Source organism: Lycorma delicatula, chromosome 3 (assembly GCF_047948215.1).
Source record: "Lycorma delicatula isolate Av1 chromosome 3, ASM4794821v1, whole genome shotgun sequence".
Taxonomy (NCBI): Eukaryota; Metazoa; Arthropoda; class Insecta; order Hemiptera; family Fulgoridae; genus Lycorma; species Lycorma delicatula.
This window is the reverse complement of record NC_134457.1, coordinates 9,083,805-9,096,732: the sequence shown is the minus strand read 5'-3', so window position 1 is coordinate 9,096,732 and position 12,928 is coordinate 9,083,805. Positions and strand designations below refer to the sequence as shown.

At 35.0% G+C, this 12,928-nt stretch overlaps 1 pseudogene; it reads left to right on the top strand.

Annotated features, from left to right (window-relative positions):
• Positions 1-237: 237 nt before the first annotated feature.
• LOC142320794 (uncharacterized) lies at positions 238-8,701 on the top strand (annotated as a pseudogene).
• The last annotated feature ends 4,227 nt before the right edge of the window (positions 8,702-12,928 follow it).

Here is a 12,928-nt window from a genome sequence, read left to right as displayed (position 1 = left end):
GAAAGATGGCTGCAGGCTGGGGTAGCCAGATGGACCAGATCCTTGATTCCAGATATAGTTAGATGGACAGGCAGACGCCACGGAGAAATAGATTACCACGTCACACAGTTTTTAACTGGCCACGGGTGCTTTAATGAATACCTCCACAAAGTTGGCAAAAGAGATCAACCTACGTGCATGTATTGTAACGAACGTGACGATGTAGAGCATACTTTCCTGAATTGCCAAAAATGGCAAATGCTAAGATACAATGCCGGTATTGACGGAATAATAGATCATATGCTCAGTAGGGTAGAGAATTGGAGAAAGGTTGTAGAGTTCATAAGGTCAGTCCTTAAACAAAAAATTATAGATGAAAGGAATATGGGTTTTTAGATTGTAGTTTGGGTGGACAGCCTCAGCGGTGAGAGCCAGCATGCTGAGGTGTGCTGGTTTCGATGAGCCGCTGAGGACTCCTTTGGTTTTCTGTTAGGTTTACTGTTAGGTTTTCTTAACTAAGTTAAAAAAGGGAAAAAAATCTCAAAAGAGCCAACCGGTAGGCCTGACCTGCCATGCCGGTATATAGCCGGTAGGTGGGGTGGGCCTATTAGAGTAATGGACACTCCCCTGGGTGGCGTAATACCATCAAGTCGGTCCGGCCCAGAAGAGTAGAGAAGTTAAAAAAAAAACAAAAAAAAAACTTATTTATATGTGACACATCAGAAATCTTGTGCATATTATGCACAAGCAAAAAAAAGACTTTCAACAATCACTTTAAATTGAATACAATTCGAAAATGTATTTTATTTACTCTCAAATAATTCGGTTAATAAACGATTCTAAATTATAATTTTCAATTAATATTAAATAATCAGATGTTTCACCAAATTTATTACATATAAACGTATGTAATGCCTATTAAATTACATTTACACATTTTTAAAACTACATAAAATTTTATTTTGCTAATTATATTATTTAATTTTTTTTTTAAATTATATTTGTATTATTATTTATTGTAATTTTTTTTACAATCACGGGTTATTAAATTAATATATTTAAATTAAAAAAAAAGTTAAAAGAAACAAAAGGAAATGAAGTTTTGATTCGAACTGATGAACCTTTCCTTTAAGATCCAAATGTGTCATTAATTAAAATTTTAATTTTGATTGCTATCAAAAAGGGAGGTGCACAACTAGATGTTACAACAGTACTAAATCCAAAATTTCAACATCCTACGGCTAATCTTTTTGAGTTATGCGAGATACATACATACATACGTACGTACATACGTCACGCCGAAACTAGTCAAATTGGATTCAGGGATGATCGAAATGGATATTTTCGTTGAAATATGAAAACCGAAATGTTTGGCGATCACAATACTTCGTTTACTTCATACAAGGAAGTATAAAACGGAATCGACATCGAGACCATGTAATGTGATGTACAACTAGCAGAGGATTTAAGAATTTTGTTAAGGCGTCATATATCGATTTCTGATGGTTTAGTTTACGGTGCAACGGGAATTGTACAGAAATTCAAACGGCCTGCCGTACGAAGAGACCAACTGGAAAGGAGTGAGCTACCAAAAGCTGTGTTAATAAAATTCGGTGATAAAACAGTGCAAAAATGAAAGATTAAGATGGATGTGTACTTATTACATTACGAAGTACAACGTTTCAAGCTATTAAAGAATTTGGAGATGTAGAAAGACTGCTAATTTTAATTTTAAGTTGAACTGTAACAGTGCACAAATTGCAAGGTATGACATTAAATAAAAATCTGATTTGGGAAAGAATGTATTTGCAAAAGGACAAGTTTATGTTGCTCTAAGTCGATACAGGAGCTAAATGGTTTAGCTCAGTTGTTAAGCTTAGTCGTCTAATCTTGCGTAAGGCCGCAGAAGACCATGTAATTTGACGCACGTATACAAAATTTAAAGATTCCCACTGTCTCTACCGTTTCTGTATTTTTTTTCTTGTCTTCAGTCATTTGACTGGTTTAATGCAGCTCTCCAAGATTCCCTATCTAGTCCTAGTCGTTTCATTTCGGTATATCCCCTACATCCTACATCATTAACAATTTGTTTTACATATTCTAAACGTTGCCTGCCTGTACAATTTTTTCCTTCTACCTGTCTCTCCAATATTAAAGCGACTATTCCAGGATGCCTTAGTATGTGGCCTATAAGTCTGTCTCTTTTTTTAACTATATTTTTCCAAATGATTCTTTCTTCATCGATTTGCCGACACCTCTTCATTTGTCACTTATTCCACCCATCTGATTTTTAACATTCTCCTATAGCACCGCATTTCAAAAGCTTCTAATCTTTTCTTCTCAGGTATTCCGATCGTCCAAGTTTCACTTCCATATAAAGCGACGCTCAAAACGTATACTTTCAAAAGTCTTTTCCTGATATTTAAATTAGTTTTTGATGTAAAAAATTATATTTCTGACTGATGGTTCGTTTTGCTTGTGCTATTCGGCATTTTACATCGTTCCTGCTTCGTCCATCTTTGGTAATTCTACCTCCCAGATAACAAAATTCTCCATAATTTTTACTCCTCCTATTTTCACATTCAGTGGTCCATCTTCGTTATTTCTACTACATTTTATTACTTTCGTTTTGTTCTTGTTTATTTTCATGCGGTAGTTCTTGCGTAGGACTTCATCCGTGCCGTTCATTGTTTCTTCTAAATCCTTTTTACTCTCGGCTAGAATTACTATATCATCAGCAAATCGTAGAATCTTTATTTTTTCACCTTGTACTGTTACTCCGGATTTGTATAGTAAATATAAAATATATAGGTTCAGAAAGGTTTAAGATGATATATCTCGATTTTTAATGACTATTAATGGTGCTACATGTCTTGTACAGAAACTCACATTACCGGCCCTGCAGAAGACCGTATAACATCACTTAACGTGAAGCATACACATCATGATTCCCATTGTCCCCACCTACCCGTTGGACGGAAAAAAATATTTTTAATTTTTTTCAATTTTCAGACCAATCTTTTGTCTAAAAAATATTTTCACATCATGTTACCTCCGCGAAAAACAGCTGCGTCGATTGCAATAAGCTTTATTTCAGTCAGATTAATAGGAAAATTGTTGTGGGCAAACAAAAGGAACAAAATATACAGGTCGAATATATAATATCCTTTTTCGAAGGGGATGATAAAAATTTTAAATTAGATATAATTGATAACATAAAAATACCATTAATCATAAAGTACAAACAATTAATCAAATGAATTAAAGTTAAAAAAAAGGAATAATAAAATCAAATTTAGTGCTACAATAAAACCTCATATTTAACTCATTAATATGGCTAATCTACTTCGATATTATTTTTATATGATTCAATAAACATCTTTTTTTTTATAATTATTTAAACTTTATTATATAGCAATTTATAAACCCAAGCTATTTTCAATATTCTCTTTATATATTACATATTTAGCCTTTGGTGTTTGGCTAACCTAGTGAACATGTTTCATTATAATAGACTGTTACTAACTTTATACATAATAACTTTAAGAAATTCACTCATGACTTAAGAATTTTTTAAATTAGCAAACAAATAAGTGAGTGAATAAGTAGACGAATGAATGAGTGAATTAATTAATTATTGAACACACACGTCACGATCAAGGAACGAGGCTGACAATGGACCCCGAATCCAGAAAGCTATACGGGATATCTTTTTACTTTTTGATTTTATTTCTGAATATATATTTTTAGTATACTATTAAAAATTAAAAAAAATATTATGTAATAATTTGAAAAAATATTTTATAATAAAAAAATATTTGTACGTGTGTGTATATATATATATATATATAAAATTAAGACAAACTGGAAATCTTGGAAAAATTATTAAATGTCATTTTTGAGGCTTCTTTGAATAAAATATTACGAGTATTTTATTGACAATTTGATCGTGAAGTATATATAAATCATATCACTATTTTTGTTTTTAATAAATGATGTATCTAATCAATTCAAAAAAATGAAAAAAATCTTTTTTAAGCTCTTCCATAGTTATACGTATTCAAATTTTTCCTTAGATAACCCAACTGATGAGTTGAAAATAATTTGTTTTACAATGAAAATGTCGTTTGCTTGTAAAAAATAAAAAATACATCCAAAGATTATAAATTAAAAAAATTAACAGGAAGGAAATATATAAATATTTTGTAAGAATCGGATTGCCAAACAATAACAAAAAAAAAAATTTCTTTTGACATGGCCGGAAGGCAGAGGTAGTAGGGCCGGAAAGGCACCGGCGGTAAGTAGGGGATAAAAAAGATTTCCACCTCAAAGTTAAGAAAAACTTCAAATTTACTCAATACGATAATAATTGCATGCGAGAAAAGTTCACATGTTTAGCATACGACAAGCCCTATCTTACATTTCCAGCAAGATTTTGTTCATTCTTTTGGAAAAATTGTTTCAGACAAAAGTTTTAGGTAATGTGTAGAGGACTAACGACCATTTTAAACCGATTCGATACTATGCCTATTAAGGGAGAAATTATTTTTTTGTCTTCAAAACCCCATTTTTTGTACCCCTGGGCCAATGGTTGGTGATATCAAAATATTTTACGAAGATAAGTTTTAGGTCCTTATCCAAGGGTAGTACGAACTTTAAACGAATTCGATATTTTACTTAATAAGAAAATTATAGATATTTTGTATTTTCGAAAAAGCCCTCCCATTTCCATCCCCATGGTCCAAATCCGGCTGTTAACAAACTCGACGGAGATTTAGATACGAGTTATTTTTAAGGTATAATTTGAAAGTGATTGGCGCAAAATTACGGCAGTTATCGTGTCCACAAGGAAGTGAAATATATATATAAACTTTTGAGCTGAATGTGGTTTTGGGGTGTGGGGGATGTGAAAAGTGAAGATATGTAGAAATTTTCCGGAAGTCGAATCATGATACCCATTACAATAGATAGCTTTCTTATGAACCCAAATCAGTTGATTTGGAAGTCGAAAGTTCCAGCGTTCAAGTCCTAGTAATGTCAGTTATTTTTATACGGATTTGAATACTAGATCGTTGATACCGGTGTTCTTTGGTGGATGGGTTTCAATTAACCACACATCTCAGGTATGGTCGAACTGAGAATGTACAAGACTACATTTCATTTAGACTCATATATATCATCCTCTGAAGTATTATCTGAAAGGTAATTACCGGAGGCTAAACAGGAAAAAGAAAGAAGCTTTTCTTATGAAATCTACTTAAAAGCAGATAGAAAGAAACGAAAGTTTCTATTTACCATTATGTACTAGTTATAAAGAAATAGGAAATTAGGAAAGTAATTAAGAAAAAGTAACGGCCTACTTAAAAAAAAACATCAAACCTCTTTTTATTTATTTTTTTATTTTTTTTTATACTTAAACTAGAATGAGGCAAGATATAATTTATTTATTTACATTAATCTATTTAATGTTTCGACGTCTGGTGTAATAATTTCCTTTCTTTCCATTCAGGTATATGCATATATTTTGTTAACTTCATACATTTATTTAAGAGATTCCAACTCATTACGGTGTGGTTTTGCTATTTATAACAGGGTAAACCAGGGCATATTTATACACGATGCACATTTACGCAGGGCACTTTTCGCGGGGTCTAATGAAACTCGAGCGCCGCCAGACAGGCAACCTAGTGCTGCAGCGTAGCGGAGGCATTTCTAAACTCCACACCGCTAATTCAGTAACCGTCTCGCTGTAAGAAGCATTTTTGTTGTTTTGTGCAAGGAAATAAATTTTGTTATGCTTGTATTCAAGCTTATAGTGATCTTACCTTTTAGAATTAATAATAGACAAATATATACTAATTTATAGAAGGTTATGCTTCTTCAGAAGATGCCTTTGTAAAAGCGTAAAGTTTACTACTGTAGTTTCAAACATAAATCAAAGATGGCTATGGGGGCACGTTTACGCATTGCCTAAACGTGCCCTGCATATTGTGTTACTATTGTGAGTGTAATATTATTCAGTCAAATTTTTCACACGCACACACACACACACACACACACACACACAGAGAGAGAGAGAGAGAGAGAGAGAGAGAGGACCAGACAGCCAGACACACACACACACACACACGCACACAATAAGTTTAAACACATACGCGTATTTTAAACACATATTTAGATGTATTTAAACACATTTTTAAACTGTAATACTTTGTAACTGATTTGTAAACTGAATTTTCTCTTGAGTCTTTGTATTTTTCAGATGGTGAGAAACTACAAAAATGACACCGACAGATGCAAGCTTGATCTCCAAGTATTAAAAAATGCCGTCCTTTAAGTGAAGCGAGAAGAGAGCTCGATAAGAAAAGCTGCAAAATTCTTTGGCCGGAATGATAAAACGTTGGGCAACTATTCTAAGAAATGGTCAAGCCTAAGCGAAGAGAATTTAAAAAGAACAACGAGCACGAAAACGTAAGTTAAAAGTTTATCAAAATATAAGTATCCTATTTATTAAAATATAAGTTAAAATTCCAAAGGTTTTATTATATGATAATTTTTAAATTAATTGCTTTTTTGAAATTGTTGTTACATTAAATTTGTAATAAATATAGGTGCGACCTAACTTGTGACATAACTTAGTTTTGCAGACTACTTTCTGTGTCTGGTCTACATTACAAAAAATATCCTGGTTTTACAGGCTTTTGAAGAAGCTGGACGATGTGCTGGCTTTAAATCCCGAGTTGACACCTGGTCAAGATTAAACACCGCCATTAGAAGATCCACCAGCGATACAGGAGGAAACAAACTAAAAAGTAGCACTCTAGACTTAACAAGAGGCAGCCACATCTCAAAAACTGTTCCCGTTTCGATACTCCAACATAACCAGGTAAGGGAGCCTCATTTTTTCGATTAGGTATTGTGGTGTTTTGATATTAAGACTTTAATGGGGTAGGTATGGTGGTTGTAGAAGGTTGATAGGAGCAGGATACCTCCAAGAAATAATTTGTTGAATTAATCTTATTAACATTTTCATTGTTCATACAATTATGCAATCTATTAAGTTATTCTTCTTGGGATTATCTGTGCAGGTGTTCCTGCCTGACCAAGAGAGTTTGCTTGTCGAATATCTCGTGAAAGCTTCAGATATATATTTTGGACTATCCCCCAAAGAAGTACGACGGTTCGCGTACACTTCTGCGGTCGCTTGTGTCAGGAAAATACCTCAACATTGGACCGAAAATGAGACGGCAGGACAGATTGGCTTACTGTTTCTTTGAGACGACATAACAAACTCTCAATTAGGTCTTCCCAAGCAACGAGCTTAGGTTACGCCACAAGTTTCAACAAAATTAACGGAATTTTTCGATAACCTCATAACCGTCATAAAAAGGCTTAAAGTAGGTCCTGCTGACATTTGGAACGTCGATGAAACAGGAATGACGACGTGCAAAAGACTCACAGAGTCATTGGGCGTAAAGGTTTCAGGCAAATTGGGAAAATTACTTTTCTGAGAGAGGAACTCTTGTAATAGTGGCCTCGCAGTGAGCGCTGCTGCAACTTTTACTTCCCCTTTTGTCATATTCTCTAGAGTTCACTTTAAAGAACACTTTTTAAGGGATGGTCCTGTTGGCTGTGGAAGAGATGCCAATCCATCTGGTGGATGATTGAAACAAATTTTTAAAAATTTGGCAATCACTTTGCATCCCACGTCAGGTGTTTGACCTCAAATCCATGCCTCCTATTACATAATCATGAGTCGCACCTATCTGCTGCAGTATAGGATTATTTTGAAAATAATGGAATGAAACTATTGTAATACCAACCTCGCTGCAGTCACAAATTGCAACTTCTCGACTTTAGTGTTTCGGTCCTCTAAAAAAAATATTTTAATAAGGCATTCGGCAAATTGATGGCCACTAACAAATGTCTTATGGCGATTCATGACATACCTTCAATTTTAGCATCAACTATTCCTCTGGCAGCTACTCCGGCAAACATAATGGCTGGATTTAAAGTGACAGGGATCTCATCATTGAATAGATTTGTTTTTTTTTCTAATTCTGATTTCATGCCGTCCTATATAACTGACAGACCAGCAGAAACTTCAACAAACGGGCTACAAACCCCTTATGATAACCTTACACCCTCTACCAGTCAGAGCACTTCCTATGGGGTACCTGAAGCATCTATAAGCCTGATTCCAAATTCACCTACCTGCGCTTCTTCAGCACAAACTCAGGGAATTTACCCAAGTCCTGAACAAAAAAGACATTTCCAAAAGACTGGGTCAGTGCTTGAGACCAAAAAGGGGAAGAAAAAGAGGAAATCCCCAATCCTAACAGATGGCCCAGTCAAGGAATCGCTCAGACAAGAGCAATTACATTCAAAAGCTAAAAACGTAAAGTTACAGGTAAATAAAAAGACGTTATTGAAACAGTTGTTTGGTTGTGATGCATCTAGAGCAGAAGTCACTAAAAATGCTCCAAAAGGGAAGGTTGACAAGGAAAATAAACGATTGAGAACGATGAACAAGGAAGAAAGTTTTGATGAAGAAGATGAGAATTATCCATGTAGTTATTCTTTAAAGCCATACAAGAAATACACGGGGCAAGAATGCGTCCAGTGTTTAAGAAGTAAAAGATGGGCCCACGATGATTGTGCTACTGGGAATACACTATTCTTTATGAGCACTAACTGCAACTCAGATGATGAAGATAAGTAATTTAAGATAATCTCTGTTTACTGCCTGTAAAATTTATTTTGTTAAGTTTTGTAATTTTCTACTATTTTAATTATTTAAAGAAAACGTGTGATTCTGTTTAATAGAAATAAAAAAAATCCCTGAAATGTTCAGTTACGTTTTTTTAATCCTTATTGTACAATTCTATGATATGCGTAAACGTGCCCCGTACCCAGGGCATGTTTAAGCACTCCGTCCTATGTAAACTTGGCCTATGTAAACATTTTTTCCAAAATTAAATAAAAAGTTAAGATATTCGTATATATATATAACAAATTATACTTTAATAACTATATTATACCCTAAATAATTTTAAATATATTTTTATATTTTTTTTAAACAAACCAAAAAAAAATTTATAAGTTGTGAAAAGAAATCCGCGTAAATGTGCCCCAGTCTACCCTTCATTCTATGTATCCCAAGAAAAGATATACCCTTTTGATTTAGTATCACTCGCCCATTCTCCCACCAATTCTATTGATACTTTACAGATCGTTTAGCAAAGGTTTTAAAAATGTTCTGTGGATGTCTAGGATTTTTAGAAACAAAATGGCGGATTTCAAATAAAAAATCAATATCAGATTAACCACATTTTTATTCATTACAAAATAGTTGGTAAAATGATTAAAAACAGATGATAATTAGAAGTTGAATAATTAAAAACAGCTAGATAATTATTACTGGTTATGACTAATTATAACTTGTTTTATTCAATTTGAACAGCTGTTTAACAGTACATCATCTGTTTTGAATCAGTTTTACCCGCTAGTTTGTAATGAATAAAATATGATTTTTCTGAAATTAATGTTTTTATTTGAAATTTCCCCATTCTGTTTCTATAAATCATAGAAGAATGAAATTTTCACGGAACACTTTTAGAACCTTTGTTAAAAGGTCTGTAAAATTTTAATGGAAATGGTTGGGGAATGGGCAAGTGATAGAAAATCAAAAGCGTCTCTTCGTGAGACACACTATGTATCATAGTGGGATAGATATCACTTTTATGCAATTGTCTAAGAGACAGTAACACTAGTCTACAAACGTTTTGTTACTCAGAGAATTCTTACGTATTATTCATTATTAAAGACCTTAAAATTTGTCCTAAGGATTCATTTTTTTTTTTTTCAATTATCACTAGTAAATAATCAAAATTGTTAAACCGATTTTTTTTTCTGTACGGAACACTCGTAAAGATCTGTTGTAAGTAAATGTTTATATTAATTTCTAAATATATTTATAAATAGTTGAGTACAATAATTAGGAGGAGTGACCAGTCTAACTATATATTATTACATCATAGAATGGCATCGGTACTAACTATTTACTACGAATCATTCCTTCTAGGAAATATAAATTTACCACAATAATATGATTTAATCCATAGCTTTTATTAATGACATTATAATTGATATAGTCATTTCAATCACTATTTTTAGATGGAATAATCCAGAACAGAGAAACAAATTCGTCTGTCTATCATGCGAATTGTTTTTTTTTTTGTATGTGTGTTTCACACATATTTTTTTGTGGATTAATAATTAATATAAAAATTCCTCAAACTTTAATAAAATACCCTAACAATTTTTGATATGCTAATGGTGAATTCATTTTTATATCTCGAAACAGGAATATTATTTCTGATTAAAAATTCATATTAACTCTGTTTTGGGTATAAAGCAAGACAAGTCTTGGGTCCCTCAAATCTACTGTAATTCTTGTGTAACTTTACTAAGCAGATGGATTACTGGTAAACGATGATGTATTAATTTTGATATTCCTACGGTACGAAGAGATTTGTAAGGCCCACGGGGGATTCCTAAAGACCAGTCAAGAGTTTGTTATTTTTGTACTACAAAAATCAAAGGTGTCAAAAATAAATTTAAGAAATCAGTTGCATTATATGTTTCTGGAGACATAATACCAAACCGACATAAGGAAACCAAATCTTGTATGTGCTCTTTGTGGTGATACTGCATTTCAAACTTATTCGGCGAATTTTTGAAAGGATTTAGAACGCATTTAAGATTCCAATCACTGTAGTACTACGTTCCTCCGATCTAATAAGGCATTTTCGAAAACAGTAACTGCAAAGAATAAAACTATATTGTATAAACTGTTTACAACAGATAACAATAAATAAGAGTAATAACATATTCAACCAGTAATGGAGTTAGTAGTAGTGTACTAATAGCAATAACTAGCAGCCCACCGGGCTGGTCCAGTGGTTAACTCGTGATCGCAAAGCTGATTTCGAAGTCGATAATTCTAAGGTTCAAATCCAAGCAAAGGCAGTTTACTTTTATACGGATTTGAATATTAGATCGTGGATACCTGTGTTCTTTGGTGGTTGGGTTTCAATTAACCACACATCTCAGGAACGGTTGACCTTTTTTTTTTTTTTTTTTTTTCTCTCAGTTCCCCTGGGCCGGACCGACTTGTTGGTATTACGCCGCCCAGGGGAGTGTCTTTAAACTCAAATAGGCCTCCCCACCTACCGGCAAGGCAGGTCGGCCTACCGGTTAGCTCTTTTTGAGAGTTCTTTATCAATATTGGCCCCTTGGGGACCCAAAAGGGCAATACTAATACACCACGCCAGACCCAGTTCGCCGCGACGCGGTACCGGGTCCCTTCAGTATTCAGTGTGCTCTTGCCTGACTGTTACCCGTGGAGTCCTTGGTGGCTCATCAGTGCCAACACACCGCAGCATGCTGGACCTCACCAGCAAGGCTGTCCACCCAGTCCTATTCTAGCCAACACCTTGTCTTCTCTCATCGGAGTATTTCGTAGAACAACTTGTCTAACAAAACTAGCAAAATTATTCCAGTTTGACCCGCTTCTTAGCATGTAGTCTATTGTTGTCTCTGGAGTTATACCTGTGAGTGCCTTACTATGTCTAAGTGTGTCCCACCTATTGCACTCAAAAAAGGTGTGCTCAGCATCATCTATCTCGTTGCAGTAGTTGCAAATCGGCTCTTCTCTCTTGCCTATTTTGTGCAGGTAGTTATTGAAGGAACCATGTCCTGTAAAAAACTGCGATAGGTGATGATCAACCTCACCAAATCTTCTCGACAACCGTGGCTTGATGTTGGGGATGAGGGTTCTCGTCCATCGACCCACAGCTTCCTGCGACCATCTTTCCTGCCAGATATTATAAACGGCATCCCTGACCTCTTGTTCTGGCTTGTCTTGTGCCCTCTCCACCCTCTTTTTTGCGATTAGGTCAATAGGAAGTGTACCCGATAACACGCACAGGGCGGCATAGGACACTGTCCTGTATGCGGACACAACACCTAGGAGCACACACCTGTGCGTCCTCGCCAGTCTCTCTTTGTTGCGCCTGATGGCGATAGAGCGCCACCAGGCCGGAACGGCATACATAAGCGAAGACACGACGGTGGTCGCCAGTAAACGGCGCTTTGAGGCCCGAGGGGCATTCTGCGATGACATAATGATGTTTAGACTTTTTATCATCCTTTCTGCCTTGTTGCATACATTGACTATGTGCTCGGTGTATCTACCGTTTTTCTGGAGGATAACTCCTAAGTACTTGATGTTATTCGCTTCTTCTATAGCATGACCGTTGATGGAAATATTGAACGGTTCTAGCACTCTTCTGCCCGTAAAGGCAATACACCGGCATTTTTCCGTAGACAGTTGCAGACCCCTGGACCTCAACCACTCCTGTATAATGTCGATGGCCGCATACACCGTCTCCCGCACCTCCAAGACCGTCCTTCCCTCAGGAACGGTTGACCTGACACTGTACAAGACTACACTTCATTTACATTCATACATATAATCCTTATTTATCCTCTGAAGAATGAATCTTCATTTATCTTCTTACGGTGGTTCCAGAAGAAAAAGAGAGAACTAACTAGCAACGTTACAAGTAACACTAAAAAAACTGCAGTTTAAGCCGGCTCGGTTTGGTTTTAAGCTATTCACGCGGTAGATAATATTCGAAGTATTCGAAGCTTTTGCTAAATTTAATTTTTACATTCCCGTCTAGATAACGCTATAGCAGAACTATAGCTCTAGAAGGGAAAGTATTGTAATGGGTTCAATTTGGGCATATGCGGTTTTCACCGGATATTGACCTTTTGACACTTAAAGGATCCATAAAACGTTCGTATTTACGTGTGTTCGGTGTTGGTTTATAAACCACCTTATATCACCAGTACTAGAGAACCGATTTTGGCCAATCTAGGT